This window comes from Ruditapes philippinarum, unplaced genomic scaffold (assembly GCF_026571515.1).
Source record: "Ruditapes philippinarum isolate M1 unplaced genomic scaffold, ASM2657151v2 ctg10532_1_1_1_1, whole genome shotgun sequence".
NCBI lineage: Eukaryota > Metazoa > Mollusca > Bivalvia > Venerida > Veneridae > Ruditapes > Ruditapes philippinarum.
In genome coordinates, this window is record NW_026863936.1 from 10,909 (window position 1) to 31,723 (window position 20,815).

At 33.2% G+C, this 20,815-nt stretch overlaps 1 pseudogene; it reads right to left on the reverse strand.

Annotated features, from left to right (window-relative positions):
• Positions 1–929: 929 nt before the first annotated feature.
• Positions 930–16,898, reverse strand: LOC132723882 (sodium/myo-inositol cotransporter-like; annotated as a pseudogene).
• Positions 16,899–20,815: the final 3,917 nt, after the last annotated feature.

The window sequence follows — 20,815 nt, forward strand, 5'->3', positions numbered from 1 at the left end:
CTGTTATGAGGGTGCAATTATGTTGTTCAAGTAAGCTTTGAATTTCTATTACAATCTAGTCCTAACTGATGTTTAAACTTACCTATAGTGCATATAGAAATGAAATTGACAATATTCCTATAAACCACACGTTTATGAACGACTATTTGCCAACATGTAGTGATTTACAGAATCTAGGATGATGTCAAGATTCTTTTATTCACTAAGAACAAATCTGGACAATTAGAAAATTCTACATTATCTAGGGCTCTTGTTTTACTACCAAACTCTTGGAATAGTTGAGCACGCTGTCACACCAACACTTGTTGTTAATTTTGATCCTGATCTTCAAATCTTGGGCCAGGTAATGCACTAAAAAAATTTGTATATATATATGAATCAACAGCTGGGTCAGAGAAGTGAAGTCTTGTCTTAAATTTTATTGGTTTTATTATTACATTTTCATTTTACATGAACTTAATTGTGGTACAAATTCATGCATGATTTTAGAAAGAATATAACAAGTAAAAACATCAAACGTAATCATCAGCTTATCTTTAATATAACTACATATATGTGTACATTTGATATGTATGTAAAAAATAACATTCCCATGAAGCAACATGACCTGAGAGGTTAATAACATGAAAGCTAATGATGCAGCCCGCCTCTGCAATATCTGGTGTTGAAAATTAGTTCTGTCAAACGTGAGGAAATTACTGAATTTGTCTTTTGTTTTATCATATTAAGATTGACTTTGTAGTTCGAGTTTTGCAACATTTTACCAATGGATGAAGACCATAACCAATTCACATGAGCGGCACGTAAAGTTATTTTTTGAGGGAAAAACAACGCAATCATGTATAAATGGAGACTCCAAAAGTGATTGCAGTTTTGAATAGGTCTTATTGTCACACTTGTATTCTGCAATCATTTTATATCAATCAATGAATATCAATATTAATACGTATTTAGACATATTGTGCTAGTTAATCCTGATAGTTTTTGTTGACGAAACTGTTTTGAAGAGATACATTACAATTCTACAATTTTGCATATTTCAAATATAGAATGTAAATAGTTCTCTATAACTCCACTAGGCTAGTTCTGATTACATGAGTTTTGATATTTTGTGTCAAATACAACTTGAACACACCAGCAATGCTCAGGGTTCATATTTCCAAAAGGACCAAAATATATACAAGAAAACACCGAGGGATAAAATTGTCACTAAACCAATATTTAGGCCTATTTTGGCGTATTTGTTTTGTTCAAGGCACGCAACTTTCTCCATGTGTATCCGCAGTTGTCTTTCCTTTTCTTCGTCAACCTCGTTTGTGATTCCGCAAACGTAATTCAACGCCTTTTCCGCGCAATGCATCTCTGCAAAGCAGGAACGGAAATATTAATAATGCTATTAAAAGGATAAGAAATCCTATAGTAAATCGTTATATACATGTATATTGAAAGAGAGGAAATAAAAGCTTGCTCCTCAAATAAAACAAAAAAAAAAGAGATTTTCAGAAGTGAGAAACTCGAAAAGTGCTTGTTAATAATTGATACCGATAGGCGGGATTTAGATTATACTAAAATTCAAGTTTTAATTTCTATGCCTCTAGAAATTTAGATATAATATAGGTGTCAAACCTTTATCTTCTTCTGGTTCATCAAGTTTCGGGTCCCTGTAGTGATGTTTTTCCTCCACGGAGAACACGTGCATGTTATTATCACCTGTTGCTGCAAGATTTGTGAAACCATTCTCCTTATCTTTACCTTGTTTGTCAGGCTCCGTCTCTTCTATGTACGGAGCTGATTTCCTCGTCCAAAATGTCGTACGTGTCAACTTAACAAGAAAAAATTGTTTGTTTTTTTAAAAGTTGTGTATCTTTAAATTAATGATACAACATTTATACATACTTTACGTAAATGGCCAAAGACATTTTACATGTCGATAGCAAATAAATTTTGAAACCTTTGTTAGTATTTAACAAACAACAGTAATTTTATCAAATTAATGCATATTTATAATACTTGATTGAAAAAATCAAAACGTAAATATAGAACAAAAATTATATAAAAACGTAGAATAATTACTTTTGAATCGTTTTAACATGCCATATGAAATCATGTTCTTAGGTGAAAATAAGAACATGTGTAGATATGATTATATTATAAAGAAATAGTTTCCTATAGTTTGATGTGATTTATACAATTCTTCTGTTCAACATTTGTTTTCTGTGTACTTTCTCTATATTACGGACACATTAACCGGACACATTAACCGTGACATAAAACTATAATGCTATTTAAATGTATGGAGTCTCTAAGACGACTTTAACATTAGCAAACAAATTCATTTGTATTTTTTAGACACAAAACTGTACATAAACAAGAATTAAGACGTTTGTAATGTGATTTATAGTATGTTTTTATGAGGTTTGCCACATCCTGAACGGAGTTAATTCTGCTAATGAAGCAAATTTGTACTTGTTTGTTTGTCAAATAAATTAAATCACTAAGGTTTTGTCATTAAAGCAAACTATTTTTTATGTGTAATTTACCGGCGTCTTTTGTGGGTTTTTAAAGATTATCATAAGAATGTTAAGGCTAACCAGAGATATCACTGTCAAAGTTTAAGGATGATTTGCTGTTATGTAATTTATTGAGGGATTGTCACTATGGTTTCTTGATCAACATATTAACATCAAATTTATTTCTAAAAAGTAAATACAGAGAAATGATGTTCACATTAATAGGCTTTGCTGACAATCTTCATTTGAGTTGAAAACGACCCGGCGCTGAATCTACTTTGTAATAATATGTTGAAAATCTCCATTTAAGCTGAAAACAACCGCGCTGAACCTAGATATTTTACAACAGTAAAATGGTGACACGCTAAAAATTTACGTTAGAAACGATCCGGTATTGAACCTACTTACGTATTTTTCATGAGGTCTGCCGGTGAAATAACTGATGACAATAGCCGTTACACCAGTCAACAATGTGATAAATAACGAGAAATACATGTAATGAAAGTTTTTCAAGATGGTGGGACGATTGTCATCTTTCCCACAGCCTCCACTACTGTAGTAGACAAATGCCAAGATCATCCGTATAACACCAGTCAGAAAAGCCAACATCAACGCCCAGAATGCTCCCTGTAAAATTTAGAACAAACTATACTCAGAAAAGCCAACATCAACGCCCAGAATGCTCCCTGTAAAATTTAGAACAAACTATACTCAGAAAAGCCAACATCAACGCCCAGAATGCTCCCTGTAAAATTTAGAACAAACTATACTTTACAGTCTTTTACAACATCAACGCCCAAAATGCTCCCTGTAAAATTAGAACAAACAATACTTAACAGTCTTTTACATAGATTGATCCCCATAAACTCATGGTCAATTAATAAAAAGCCAAATAATGGATCTAAAATGACATTTAGACACATAGTTTCAGTTGTTACGGACATTAACACAACAAGTGAATGACTGAATGTTTGTTGGACTATTTCACAAGCTTTAAAGGCCAATTATGTCTCAGCAATGCTATCATTTCAATTTTACAAAACTTTTCTATTTTTTTGGTATTTGATACAGTTTTTGGCACATAAAATATACACATTTGGCACATAGATGAATTAAGTTTTACTTCTTTTTGCTCTGTTGACAATCGCTTTAATCATAGTGAACGAGTATTTTGCATGGAAGTCAAAATACTACATGTACTTTGTTTACAACGACACATTACTGTACATTCAGCGCATTTTTCTTCAGTTGTAAAACATCTAATATGCTCAAATTCCATCATTAAAACATCATCAAACACAAGTTTGACATTTCAAAAGATCTGAAAAATATGGATTCATGAGGCATAATGTGTCTTTAATACAAACAAACTGGAATAAGATTTACATTTTCATAAGGCTAAAAAAGTCATGAGTGAAATGTAGATTTCTATTCCCTTGCTTATAATTAATACAATCATTTAAATTAACATATAACCTGTTCATTGACCATCGGAACTAGTACTGCCAGCAGAAATATAGCTGCAAAAGGTGGAGCCAAATAATTTGTTATTTCTTGTATATAAATGAAAACTTGACCCCCTTGTGTCTCCTTCAGCACTGGTACCCACGCTATTGACACGCCCACCATGATGAGTATGAATAGTCTGAAATGAAAATGAAATGCTTTCTATAAAACCTAATCTTTGTATCATAAAACAAAAAATTCATATGCCCTCATTTGCAATCCCAATCACACGTGACGTTAGAGACGTCACACAGTACTACACATACGTATTTCAAAATAGAGAAAATGGGAATCCCTAAAGAAAGTCCAAAAAGCAAAACTGAAAATCCTGCAGGCTTGATTTGATTGAGCCTGTTCATGGACGGAAGTGTCAAGTGCAAAGTACAGTCCGAGCCCCTTAGCACCGGCTTAAGCAGAATTCAACATTATAACATAAAAAGGAGAACTCTTGAATTTAGAAACATTCGTAGATTTGTTCAACACATTTCTTACCACAAAATACTTCCCTGGCAAAGGTAGCTCCATATAATGATAGAATTATGAGAATATTTAAATCTTACCTGCCTACGAGCATTTGTTCTCTTTGAGAACAGTTCTGTCTTATTTTAGTATAAATATCAACAGTGAACAGGGGTACTGGCGCTGTTAAAGATCGAGTCAAGGTCACTCATAAGAGCCGCTATCATCACCGCCATCATAAGACCACGTAAACCTGAATATAAGACCATGTAAATCTGAATATAAGACCACGTATACCTGAATATTAGACCACGTAAACCTGAATATAAGACCACGTAAATCTAAATATAATTCCACGAAAATCTGAATATGAGATCACGTAAACCTGACTATACATGTTCGTATGCAATCAAGACTTTTCGTTATTCAACACATCGGAAATAAAATTGAGATATATAGGTAAGGGTCTTTGCTTCCTTAAACATGAAGCTAAAAGATGTGTCAATAAAGGAAAAGAAATAAAAAGTTTAAGTTTGTTTTAAAGGGAAAATATAAATATTGCAATATCTAAACGACTGACTACGGGATATAGTAAAATTTTTATATTTACAATTTAGTTGGAAATTGTACGGACATATCTTTAAAGTAAAATGTATTTAGACGATTCGGTATTTTACAAATAATCTATGACTTTTGTCATTTAAAATTGCACATAAGTTTCAGTAGTTTTAGTAGTTCAGTAGTACTTTTTCTTTGTTATCAAATATTGCCATTTGTACACACCGAAACATATAATTTTGACGAAAAGAATTTTGACAAAATATATTGGCATTTAAGATAACGCAGGAAAGAACCGATATATGTACAAAAAGCAAATTCTAAAAGTATGAACGACGTCTTGTTTCTATAACCCACCTTCTGGCATGATACCGAGGACAAGTCTCGGATAGGCTATACTGCTACATCCAGCCTCGCTTTGACAAACATAGTTACATATTTGTGGGTCAACACATGCAACTTCGTCTGTAATAAGAAAAGAAAAAAGCTATGAACTAACAACAAGTTGCAGCTAAGTCGGTTTTTTCTTCATATATTTTTAATGTTAACCTTTCAAAATTTTCGAAAGGATAAGCACTGATCCGTTTCATAAAATAACGATTGAACTAAAACCTTTAAATTTTACTTCTGAGTTTCTCTTAAAAAATTTCTTGAAGAAAGTCAAGGAAAGTACTTATAAATATGCAAATTATTAAGTCAATCTCATTTAAATATTAAACGCTACTCATTCAAATAAACTCCTAATCAACGCTACGCATTAAAATCAGCTTCTAATTACCGATACGCATTAAATGCAGCTCCTAATTAATGATATGCATTAAAATCAGCAATAAACGCTACGCATTAAAATCAGCTCATAATTAACGCTTCATGCAAGAAATAACCTAGTTGACATGAATTTTAGTCAGATTTATCATTAAGTATTACAAAAGACTCGTAATGAAAGATCACATATAAAGTATGTAAAAGGCACAGTATAAAATGGTGACCGTATAACGCCAAAGGCCTTTGTGCCCATGGGGTGACTTTCATACAATTGGTTTTAATGATCTTTTGTCAAAGAGGCTTGCTTATACAATCCACTGAAGGAACATGCATATTTACTGTTAACAGAACGTCAATCAAAACAAACAAAATACAATAATAATTTGATAATGATATGTATTTGTTTAATCAACCCGATTTAATTACAGCTCTGAATTGTATCCCGCTTTCATTCTACACAGGCATGGGCCGGTCTCCTATGGTAGACAAGGTATACATGTAACATTTTATTACCAGCGTAGAGAACTCTGCTGATCATCCCAGGCATCACCATCATAAATAATGGTAAAACTTTTATAAAGCCGGCCATCAGTGTGGCTCCTTGAGCATGTGACAAACTCTTGGCCGCTAGGAGGCGCTGTACAATCACCTGACAAGAAAATACATAAATAGCAATGACGTAAAGTAAAGATCAGCCCCTTCTGAGAAACGCATTGACAGTTTTAACAAAGTTGTATATATCCGTCACCTTCCACACAGAAGAAGGTCCTTGCAAGAAAATAGGAATTAATTAGACCATTGTTAATGTTGTAATTTCACCGATTCTTCTGTACCTCTTCACAGAGAATTCAAGAACAGTTTTCATGGTTTTTACTCAAAATCTAGATGTTTGAATCATACATTACAAATGGCTTTTCTAAGCACCCTTATCAGACGATGCTTTATCAAACAGGAAGATGCTGATTTGTCAAACGATTAAGAATTCTTTTATCTCTGAGATTGTATGTTATGAATGTCAACTGTGTTAAAGAAACTTAAGTGAATGGTACAGTGCGATTGTATACAAATACAAGACAATATATAACATGGTCCAAATATTATATGGTCCAAGAAATTAAGCTTACGTTAGAATACCTGATCGGCACACCAGTACCAAATAGATCCCGGCGTCTGTCCTAACAGAAACCCTAACCACGGCATATAGTCGTCGTCTGCTTCACGTAACATCCGGAACGAGTTCGGGTCTGTCTCGTGACACGTGGTGTTTGGCATTCTATACGTCATCTTGGTAGTTGCATTCGGGTATTTTCGGGCAAGCCCGTCATAACCACCGATCTTTGAGAAACCTGAAATTCAAGATATTGATAAATGATTATGTTTTTTATACCACTTTTCTTGAAAACAGTATTTTTCCAGGCACCTACCTAATTTAAGTACATAAGTAACGTTCCGAATTGATTTGTATGATCACCATTTAAGTGTTCTTGTCATTGCGCATCTTTGTGTAGGGCCTACAGACTAGTGTACAAAATGTACATGAAAAACATATTTAAATTATTTTCAATTTATTGACATAATTCATTATAATATAATTGTTTATACGAATTAACGATTGCCAGCATGGGTAATTAAAATTGACAAAACATAAAAACAAAGTTTACTGTAACTATACAATATACAAATATTTCCAGTCAACCTCCACTCCCCATCACACACCCAAATTTAAAGCACGCCCCAAAAGAAACTTACTCATTGCCATCAAAGTAAGACCGCCACCAACCATCAGTATGGCCTGCATAGTGTCTGTATATATCACAGCGGTCAAACCACCTGTAACATGTTAATTACGAAAATATAAATGTGATAAATTATACAATATGTTTGAGTAAAATGTAAACAGAATAATTGTTTTTATAAATAAAATTATCTATAGAGTACTACGGGATGTCAAAGTTAACATGCACATGTCAAATTAATTAATATCACATTGGTATGTGATAAACAATTAGATGATGAACGATAAATGTTTTAATTGCTGGACAGATTAGATTATTCGATTTGGCTTAACTTACAAACATTCATGTCCACCTTAATAATTGTTTCTGTTTAAAAATGGCAGATTTTATCTTCGTTTAGTCAGTATGATAAAGGGAAGTAATATACCTATATGTGATATATCTGTGTGGCCTTAAAATGCACATCTATAGCAACACTGAAATGATATCGCAGCACACGGACTGCCTGTGCGGCAAAAAAACGGGAAAAGAATAGCAAAAAGCCTATACATGTACATTTACCGGAAAGTCTTGGCGAAAACAAACAACAAACGGTGGAAAATAAATAAATAAATAAATAAATAAATAAATAAATAAATAAATAAACAAACATGTTAGGAACGTACCTGTCATGGTCATTATTCCGGTAACAGTGACTAGGATAAATATACATAAATATAAATCCCATTTTAGTGACTGCTGTATAAACAAAGCCCCCGTGAAAAGATCGCCCTGAAATATGAAAAATGTCAGGTATAATTATATTACTATAATTCTTGTACTGTGTTGGTATGAATGAATTCAAATAACATTGAACAGCAGTGACAATCATACAAAAGTGACAATTCCAGCCAAAGAAGACTTAATTAAATTGGTAAAGAGTTTATAGTGCAGTTTATAATCGCTACATCAACTTCCACCCATGTTACGCCTTTGCCGTGCTGCTCCCACTCCCCTTTACCAGTTTCCCTGCCCACGGGAATATTACTTGATATATTACCATATAAAGTAAAATTATGGCGAGATATAGCTGGTTTTATTTGCTCAAAACGTCTGGTTTAACAACAAGAGGAAAATCAATGACCCACGGGCCGGGGCCAATTTTACCCCAAGGACTTTTATTTGAACAAACTTGATAGACACCCATCAGAACATGTTTCATGCTAAATATCTTAGCTCTAGCTCTTTGAGTTCTTTTTTAAAGATTTTTTAAGTTTTTACTATATGCATATAGGGAAAATCAATGACCCCCTGGGGCGGGGCCAATTTTGACCCCAGGGGGCTTTTATTTGAACAAACTTGGTAGACACTTATTAGAAGATGTTTCATGCTAAATATCTAAGCTCTAGCTGTTTGGGTTCTTTAAAAGAAGATTTTTTAAGTTTTTACTATATGCATATAGGGAAAAACAATGACCCCCTTGGGCGGGGCCAATTTTGATCCCAGGGCTTTTATTTGAACAAACTTGGTAGACACTCATTAGAAGATGTTTCATGCTAAATATCTAAGCTCTAGCTCTTTGGGTTTTTTCAAAGAAGATTTTTTAAGTTTTTACTATATGCATATAGGGAAAATCAATGACCCTCTGGGGCGGGGCCAATTTTGACCCCAGGGCTTTTATTTGAACAAACTTGGTAGACACTCATTAGAAGATGTTTCATGCTAAATATATAAGCTCTAGCTCTTTGGGTTCTTTAAAAGAAGATTTTTTAAGTTTTTGCTATATGCATATAGGGAAAAACAATGACCCCCTTGGGCGGGGCCAATTTTTATCCCAGGGCTTTTATTTGAACAAACTTGGTAGACACTCATTAGAAGATGTTTCATGCTAAATATCTAAGCTCTAGCTCTTTGGGTTTTTTCAAAGAAGATTTTTTAAGTTTTTACTATATGCATATAGGGAAAATCAATGACCCTCTGGGGCGGGGCCAATTTTGACCCCATGGCTTTTATTTGAACAAACGTGGTACACATTCACTAGAAGATGTTTCATGCCAAATATCTAAGCTTTAGCTCTTAGATTTTTTTTTAAAAGAAGATATTTAAAGTTTTTTCATTCGGTTGCCATGGCAACCAGAGATCTGGTTTCATGCCAAATATCTAAGCCAAGCTCTTTGGGTTTTTAGAAGAAGATATTTAAAGTTGTTTTTTTTTGGTTGCCATGGCAACCAGAGTTCTGCATGGAATTTAATTCTTTGAACAATTTTCAAAGTTGACCACCAAAGGAACATTCCTGTGAAGTTTGGATGAAATTGGCTTAGTGGTTTATGAGGAGATGTCATTTAAAGTAAAAGTTTACGGACGGACGGACGACGGACGGACACCGGACGAAAAGCGATCACAAAAGCTCGCTCTGTCACTTTGTGACAGGTGAGCTAAAAACTGCAAGTTAATAGGAGTGATGACAATTTAAACATTATCTCACCGACTTCATTCAGCTCAATCAAGTAACTTCCTTCTCAATTTTTTTTTATGAATAAACGTTTGTTACAAAAAAAAACAAAACAATTTAATGCGTTTGATGTTTATTAAAGTAATTCACCATGTTTACCAATGACGGAGAACAACTAGATCTGGTCAATGCGTTATATGTTTATTAAAGTAATTCACCATGTTTACCAATGACGGAGAACAACTAGATCTAGTCCCTGTTTGATGTTTATTAAAGTAATTCACCATGTTTACCAATGACGGAGAACAACTAGATCTAGTCCCTGTTTGATGTTTATTAAAGTAATTCACCATGTTTACCAATGACCGTGAACAACTAGATCTAGTCCCTGTTTGACACAAAATAAACAAGACATATTTGATGTCTTATGCCTCGATTTATAAAGGTTTCACAGCTGTGTACTATTCTTACAGAATTCGGTAATGCAGTCAACAATGTATAATAATAACCTCAAATTATATAGCTTTAAAGCGGAAAAGAAATTGCTAATTGTACTTCGAATACTTACAGAACATTTTGTGAATATGTATAGAATTAAAGACAGTAATGCAAAGTAAACCCGCAGTCTTTCACCACCAAACCGCTTTGTGAGGTATTCAGGCATCGTGTACGTCTGAAATTCAGATTATAATTAACTTTTTTGTCTAATTAACGAATTTGACAATAATAATATATAAGTCGCGTCACGACAAAACAAACATAGTGTTTTTGCGACCAGCATGGATCCAATCCAGCTTACGCATCCGCGCAGTCTGATCAGGATCCATGCTGTTCGCTTACCAACCCTATTACAAGTAGAGAAACTGATAGCGACCATCATGGAACCCAGATGCGCAGGCTGGTCTGGATAGATGCTGGTCGCAAACCCATTATGTTGGTTTTGTCGTGACGCGGCTCAATTATAACTCATGAGATATCTGCAAAACGAACTTTCATTTTGATCGGTTAGTGATGATTTAATTTTATAATGATGAACTTTTTACATATTCAATCTGTCAATTTTACATATTACATCTGTCAATTTTATCGAACAACCAGGTAGATGGAGGTGCTATGTTTACTTTACATGATTGTTTATGTAAATCTAGCTTACCATGAATATTAAATGAGGTTCAGGTATTCTTACTATCTTAAGTGACACATACATACATATAAAAAAAACTAAAATAGCTCAGATAAAATTCAGATTTTCATTATCATGATTAAATCTAGGTTTAATGATGATGGATCGTTGATGTCAAAGGCGATGGAACACTTGAGTGGAGAAAGTTCAAACCATTAAATATTCAAACATTTAATGTAAACCTATGTAAATATATACAAACATAATGTTCTACTTGTTCTCTAATATTATTCAAAGGTAAAATAAGTTGAAAAAAGGTCAAGAATATAATATCAACATATTTTTTTCAGATTGATAACTTCTCGACAAAGCTTATCATCGAATTCAAGTTTTCGTCGGCACCAAAACAAAACAACAAATTAAAAGAAACTTACCCCACATGCGATGTACACGGGGATAAATATCCAGCCGAGTAACTGTAAGAGTAGGATTGCCTGAAAATAAATAACAGATTTCATTTATATATACATGTCATTACATTACAATTGTTATCATATTTGATAATCATTTAAATTCTGGCACGATTATAACATAAAGACATGGCGGAAATTAGACGCATTACATTCTTTCAATAAAATAAATACTGTTAACAAAATTCTGCTTAAGCTAAATACAGGTCGAACCCGAGATACCTTCGATTGAAAGGTAAAATAAACTATTGTAATGGAATTATAGGCTAAAATAAATTGGAATTTTTCATTAGTGCATTAAAATAAGTGTTCTATGCTTATGTCCTTATATTTTGTATGTGCCCTCCTTGTTCAATAATATACTTCAGAATTAGGTGTTATTATCACAAAGATGTTAATTTGCAAGACTTCATGGTTGTTAATTGATCAGTTATGTCATCAGCAAACATATACACTTTACTGCTAGTCGCTCCCTATTTCGGCGGTTTGGTATTCCAGGGATTTATATTTTGATAATATATTCTATACATAAGTATCAATTTCTCTCAAACATTGTACTGATTACTTACATTAAATTCCCATGCTCCAACACCAATACCCTGTGCAGCACCCGAGCCGGAAAGACCTATAAAATGTTCAGTTCCGATGTTACTGACAAACAGTGAAGCACCAATCTGAAATAAGCCAAAACTAATATAATAAATAAATCAGAGGTTCATTATCCTGTAAATATTTAAGTATGCTTATGTGTCTAAAGCATGGTTTACTTGAGATATATATCATAATATGTGTCGTAAGCATGGTTAAATTTTGATATGTAATGCATCCTTAGCATGGTTAACTTGCTATGTGTATCATAATTTGCGTTCTGTGCATGGTTTACTTATTACATGTATCATAATATATGCCTATGCATGCTTTACTTGTGATATACATTGTATATCATTAATGTGTTCTAAGTAAAGTTTACTTGTTATAGGTATCATAATATATGCCTATGCATGGTTTACTTGTGATATATATCATATATGTTCAAACCATGGTCTTCTTGTACTATTTATTATATGTGTGTCAAAAGCATGGTTAAATTGTTATATGTAACATAATATATGTCATATGCATGGCTTACTTGTGATATCTATATCATAATATGAATCCTAATCATGGTTTACTTGTGATATATATCATAATATGTATCTTGAGTGTAGTTTACTTGTGATATATATCATAATATGTGTCCTGAGTATAGTTTACTTGTGATATATATCATAATTCGTGTCATACAAAAGAGGTTTACAACATTAGAAATTAAATATTTAACAAACATAAATAGTAATAATAAGAAACCCATTATGGCAATAAACACTCGTAAATGTTTCAGGTTTGACGTATTCACGTTTTCATGACTGCAGATGTAAGTTCTAATGAATATCAAGCTTATATAGCATTTCATCTCTATTTTTGTTTCAGTCATATACAGTCATATTTTAACTATTAAAACATTTTCATTTGATTTATATAAAATCATTGAAGATATATCAACATCATGAAAATACTTACAGGTAAAAAGAACATAGATCTTCCTGCGAGAAAGAACCCACCAACGGTGCTTCTGTTAGACCTGCACATTGCCTGAAATAAAATAATGTTATAATAATATGATACTTCACATTGTTTTCTTTGTGTCTTTGTTTTGTTTGTTTAATGGCTTGTGTTGACTGACTGTCGTAGAACTATACCGAGGTTGTGCTATAGAATATAAAAGGGGAGGTAATCACTTATAATGAGAAGATTCATTTGTTATAAAAAGAATGAATTCGTGGAGAGGCTTTCTATGTTTTTCATTATACCAAAATGGACTATTGGCAAACGGAACTAAAAGAATAATAATGTAACATGCGGAAAGCTGTGTGGGAATGCGTGTCGTCTGCAATATCAGTCAATATTATAATTATAATATTAAACCTAAACATGGGAAACACACAATTATCAAAAAATTCAACCTTGAAATGAAAAGCAACGAAAACGCGCCCCACCCGTATCCTATACTTTCTAATTATCTCAACGTTCATTATGGTCGCTTTATTTACTTCTCCTGAAGCTCAACTTTATCTCCTTTCACTTATGTAAATTAAAATATCATTTCTTTATTCAAATCACGTTCAACATAAACCTTGTAATATTTATATTTATGTAAGTATGACAAACTATTGTCTCCATGCAGTTTTTGCACTTTATATGCAGACATGTTATCCCCCCCTCCCTCATTGTTATGCACTTTAATTTGTTTCAATTAATGTCATTTAATAAGGAAATACTACAAACAGAATTAAACAGACGGCAATTCTTAATCGGGAAGGCAAAAATAAATTTGATCGGAAAACCCTTAAAACTAGATTATACTTATTACAAATGGCACTATATAGAAAGTTTTTTTTTTGTATTACACAAAAAGAACCACAACTTTGCATTAACCGCACTGAACCACGCATTATTTTTCTTTTAACATTCAAACTGTTTCTTTCTTTTATAAGAAAGCTTTACCATGAAACATCTAAAATTGTTACAATTTGTATTTTTTACAACTTACCACAACTCCTATGGCAATAATGATAACAAAGTATCCGGCCACCACGCCCAGATCTGCCCCGGTCAGGGAAACATTATCTGTGTGAGGGTACTCCGCCTTAAACAAGGCAAGCCTTTCTTCTGATGTAGCCATTGACTCTGTGCAAAATATTCCAGATTTCAGTCACCTTAAAAAACAAAACAAATGAAACTAGCTTACTCAATTTGTCTTGAATTATATTGAAATAAAATAAGATAAATTATATTCATATATCATGAACGCCTATATTATTCTACTTATTCTAAGCTCCGTTTTTAAAATAACTAACTAATTTTGACACTGGCTTTAAACAACATCAGCTTAGTGCTGGTATACAAATAATGCCGCTTTTTATGTTTTCTGAAGATGCTGTAATAATGTATTACATCAAACGAACGGTGGTTAAAATACACGCACTCTACATTTCGATGAGATTAATAATCAAAGCACAGAAGGCGCTGGATTTGTTTGGGTCTCAGAATGTAAGAAAGGTGCAGGTTGTGAGATTATATGTATAGTGCCACCAATGCTTTCCAGCGTTTTTTATTGTAGTAAATTGGCTATACGACTAATTGCAACACTGATATTCAATCCAATGTTTATTTGACTTTAACAATTTGAAAAAAAATGAGTTACCTTTACTGGGATTTGAACTCCAGACCTCTCGCTTCCTAAGCGTGCCCGAAAACCCTTCAGCCACGGTGAATTTATATGTGAACGGCCTGAATAAAACCATATTATTCTAAATTAGGGCTTGTAACGACTTTAACTGTTGTTTAACACAGATGTAAATAATCCTGGAGCTTACTATAAGCATGTATATTTATAAAGAATCAAAGGGCTGCAAGTTCTGTGGTATTTTCTGATCTTTGCAATCTAAATCGTACTGTATATCTGTATGCATTTTCCTGTATAAGTTTATTTTTATGTATTATAATTCATTTTGCAAGGCACCAGAGTTTGATACATACGGAATTCTGCATAATTAGAGTTGCATCAAAAAATCATTTATGTTCATTTTTTACGACAGCCACACTTTATCCTTGCATATCATGGCTACTTTCTTAACAAAGACACTTAAAAAAGTATTTAACACAAAAAAAAATTCCTCGACTGGGATTTGAACTCGAGACCTCTCACTCACTAAGCGAGCGCGTTAACACTGTACCACGGAGAAGTTATACAAACATTGCTTGATTAACATCAAGTCATTCTAAATTTAGAACTTCCATTGCATTTCGGGTTTGTAATCCTTATTAATTTCGAGGTATTTTGTTCAGGATAAACCTGTTGTTTAAAATTGAAGTAAATATTTTAGCGAAAATCTTCTCGCCCAAACAGTCCGACATGTAGAATCTATATATTCCACTACTCGGTTTGTGTAGTATTCGGTACTCGACATCGCTAAAAATAGTATTTTCATTGATAAAATCATATTCATCCGCGTAATTTGTGATTGTGAATTTATTGACAATTCTATAAGCCAACGCTATTGTTTAACTTTGAATGCGTTGTAATTTGTTGGATACTTGTAACAAAATGAAATATTTCTTTCTTTTAAATCGCTAGTTTTAAGCTGTTTTGAGAACTACTTGTTGTTAAGTTTGTCGTAAACTTCTGTGTCAGAGATTGAATGTCCGCTTTGTATTTACTTATTTTCGATCAGAAAATACAATAAAACAATATAAGAAGTCTTCGACCATTCGGGAATTACTTTGCTTGAAAATTAATGCGCCTGTCTTTGACCATCTTTACGCAGTGATCTCCCCTGAATTTTTCGGCGTTAGTGTACATACAAAAGGGAAGTAACCGCTTCAAAAAAAGTGGACTACTTTCGGCATTTGCAATTAACAACATTAGACTCTGAAATTTCGCTACCATTATTTGTTTGGTCTTACGACCCAAACAAATAAAAATACTTTATTATATGAGCCGCGTCACGACAAAACCAACATAGTGGGTTTGCGACCAGCATGGATCTAGACCAGCCTGTGCATCGATGATGGTTTTGTCGTGACGCGGCTCAATTATACTTATACATAAAATATTGAGAAATATTGATGAAAAAATAGTTATTTTTCCATATTCCGTATTTTCACAGTAAAAAAATATTTTTCACTGTAGTGAAACATATTTTCCGTATTTTCACTTGTGTCTTGCCGGACTTCATCTTCCAAATTTAGCCAATATACAAAATTCAAGTTATGAAATGTCAAAAAGAGAAAAATTTATATAAAAAACAGACAATTCAAGTGTTTTATCTAAATGCAGATTTTCTTGTCGTCTTGTGGTATGAAATTTTCATATCACTCAATGAAAATAAATCCTGTATTTATTGAAAAACTTGAATATCCTCTATAAACCATACACAGAAGAGGCAAATATTGAGCTATGTTAAATATGCTATAATATGTTAAATGAATATGAACTTATTTATTTATTTATTTATTTATTATTAATTTATCTATTTATTTGAGATTGAGATTTGTCAAATAAGAATTTACTGCTAATTTAAAAAAATCAGAATCTACGATGCACACTCGATGAAAGAGAAAATGAATAATTAGATTTAACATCAAATAAAAAATATAACTAACCTTGAAAATATAAAAGTACTCTTATCAGTGCATAAATTATATACTTCCCTGACAAACGTAAAAAAAATAGATCAAGGTACACGTATTTATTTCATTAAAGCAGACGCGTTTTTAGTCATTCATATTTATTGAAGCATGAACTGTCGAGGTAACTAAGTTAAAATATCCACAACGCGTGTATCAAATCATGTTATAAATTAGTAAACGTTTTTAGGCTCATGATTGAAATAAATAAAAGCGGCTTTCATAACAATTGAACTCTGACCCGGCTGAAACCGGAAGTGATAAACTTTTGCAACCAGTACAGGAGCCAGCCCGGCAGGGACATCGGTCCAGTCTAACCGGGCTCGATACTGTTGGTAGGTTATGATATACACGTATATTTTGGTATTGAGATCCCTTAAACTGAACTGTTAAAAATTCAAACTGGGTAACTTTAAAACGTTAAGAGTTAATCAAGTTCGAAACTTTGACACACATCTTCTCATAAAAAGTTTTGGATAGAGCCCGATCCCAAAGACAGACGCTCTTTGTTGTATAAGGAAACTTTCCAAATCGCTGACGGGAGACAGGCAGCCCTTCACCGTTTAAATAATGCATGCAGGTCCATCATGTACGCCTAACTCAAACATCAAGAAAGTGTGACAGTATCATTGTGATTGTAAACAAACAAAACAAATCATTTGTTTGAAATGCGTAATATGAATGCTTATGACAGTAAGTACGTTAAAAGGAAATAATACAATATATGCATCTTATGATGTTTATTAACCGTAACTTGACTTTAAACATAAACTAAACAATTTGTATTTAATCATACATACGTTTATTCTCCGAAATCCTCAATATTTATTAATGTTGACAGCCAAATATCTGTCACTAAAAATTTACATCCCGTTCAGAAAAAGGTACAAACACCAAACACTGCAATTTTGTTATACAGGTAATTCTTCATAGCAATCAAAGTACAGCTAGCTGTAGTGTTTAATATCGTTCACGGTTTACATACATTTGCATATCATTAATCTGTTAAGTTGGTTTACCACGTGAAAAAATAATTATTTGTAAATATTGTCTTGTCCTCTATGTTTAATTTCTCACAACTGTCAATATATTAAATGTTATTTTATACCATTTTAAGTATATAGTTAAACATAAAATTTCGCGAGTGTATATTTTGTAAACAAAGCATGCTCTATTTGACAAGAAGATTTGTTTACAAATTCATAAAAAAGTAGGTCAATGTATTTTGGACAAAGACCGGTTATGAAAAGCCATGGCGGTATGTAAAAATGTTGTTGAATCTACATCCCACTAATTTGTGAAATGGACTTGAAGTACTTTATATGTGGAATGTCCAATGAACACATCTGTGGATGTTTCTAAATTCAAATTTTATCATTCCACGTTTAATGTTTGATATTCTGCTTTAACCGGTGCTAGGGAGCATGAGTAGCAGCATGTACTTTTCTGTACTGTCCACGAACATGTTAAATTAAAAATAGTCTTCAATATTTTCATTTTTTCCCGTTTTAAGCGTTTTAGGGAGAAATTCCTTTTTTCTCTATCATATAATATTAGGGATATATCGACAAATGTGCTGGAGCAGCGCACAATGCTTATGTCTGACCTTACAATTGCCTGTCATTGTACTGGTAACAATTATAACTTTTATCATTTAAAAATTGTCTTAGTGTAAAAATGTCTTATTTGTGGAACGAGATTTATACACTAGAACCATCGGTCAGTAAACTTTATGACCGCTTGTTTAACAAGTTTCAGTTTAATGATCAAGATTTGAACCACGAATGTCCGACACTGTAACTTGAGAATATCCATACGATTCTTCTTTGTTTGTAAAACAACTAGTTAAATTGTAAATATTTAATGTTATATTAAGTAAATGTTATTAATCTGGACCAGAGCAGAAAAGTTCGTCTTTCTTGAACATTTATAGTACAATGTACATACAAAAACATTACCACATACATGAGCTAATAATGTGACATTCATATGTAAAATATAAATTCAAATGTTATTACATTGGACTTTCTTTCCTTTAAATTAAAAGAAAAAATACACATTATAAACATTTATAAATGAACGAATTTAATTGCATTTTAAATGGTTAAGTGAATTTTTTCGAATGTTGAATGCGCTAATATAATAATTTGTAACGCTTTTCGAATGAATGAGACTTTAGTGTTGTTATATCTTTCTAGTCCTTCGGGATCATTGATGCTAGCTTTATTAAGTGTTGAGAATTGAGTACCGCTCATGTCGGTACTAGGGGGAGTGAGGGATGTTGCATGTATTCATTGTCCCTCATGTATAGACTCAATAAAACCGAGTCTGCAATTATCTTGTAATGTTGTTGTGATTAATGCTTCCGAGGGATCACGTTGTTTCCAGATTTTTATATTTAAACAACTGAGCCTGTCTGACAAAAATAAAAACACTTCCTTATCGTCACAATATGAAACAAAAGTAAAATATGTTATCAGTCTACGAACATCTGTATATATGACTTTTCTATCGTTATCTCTTTCCCTGTCGTCACAATAAGTAAACCGCATCTTCTAAACAATATTGCCAACCATCGAGCAGCATGGTTTATTTGTATCATAGTTTGGGGACCTTTGTGTTGAAAATGTGTCAGAGTTAAATCGTATACATATACATGCACAGTGTAAAGTGCAGGTATAAGTTACCCGCACTCCAGAGCATGCTCGTTGATTGGCTCATTTTGTCTGGGGTTTACTTAATGTGACGGCAGAGAAAGGGATAGAAATATCATATTCAAATGCTTGTTCACTGGTTACATTTTTAGGGGGCTCATATTGTGACAACGTGTTCTTATTTTTGCCTATGATACAAAAGAAAAAGAATATCAAAACACTCGCCAATCTGAATAATACACGTGAGTATGTCCTATTTCTATTAAATATTCCCAACAGACAGTGTGGTAACTGGAGTGCGGGTAACTAATACCGGCACTCCACACTGTGCATATATAAATATATACTACATATGACTACTTTACTGACTGATTGAAGTACTTCATTCAGATGTTCAAATTATACTTTTACGTTAATTAAAGCAGAATGATATAAACACTGATCATATTGACTATTTTCTACTCATGTAATGTTAAGGCATACCTGAAATAAAACAAATATAATATAGTACTTTGTACCCTATGACACTAGTGCTACTGCTACTGTTGTGCTTTTGCTAATGTGCTTCTGCTACTGCTGTGTTACCGCTACTGCAGTGTTACCGCTACTGCTGTTTTATTGCTTCTGTTTTGCTACTGCTACTGCTTTGCTACTGCTACTGCTGTGCTATTGCTTCTGCTACTGCTGTGCTACCGCTACTGATGTGCCACTGCTACTGCTATGTGTGCTACTGCTACTGTCGGCTGTGTTACTGCCACAGCTGTACTACTGCTACTGCTGTGCTATTGCTACTGCTACTTATTTGCTACTTCTACTGCTGGGCTACTGCTACTGCCAATTTCACGTTTTATTATGTTGCTACTTCTAAAGCTATGCTACTGCTACTGCTGCGCTACTGCAACTGCTACTGCCAATTTAACGTTTTATAATTTTGCTACTGCTACTGCTATGCTACTGCTACTGTTAACTTTACGCTTTATAATTTTGCTACTGCTCACTGCTATTGCTAATTTTCTACCGGTTTAATGTCCGCATGCGTCAATTGTTTGTTTGTTTTTTTTGTTTTTGATATCTTGTCGTCTGTTATCGTGTTACATTGTATTGTACATGTATCGTAACGTACGCTTTTTAGCGGAAATTAACGGAATGCCGTTAGGGCCATCGCCTATGAATGTGTTGATCGGAAACGCGATAGTCGATAGTACGATGGTGAAAACGCGAAATCACGAAACTACGATGGTAAAAACGCGAAATTACGATGATGAAAACGCGATAGTACGATGATGAAAACGCGATAGTACGATGATGAAAACGCGATAGTACGATGATGAAAACGCGACAGTACTATGGTGAAAACGCGATAGTACGATGATG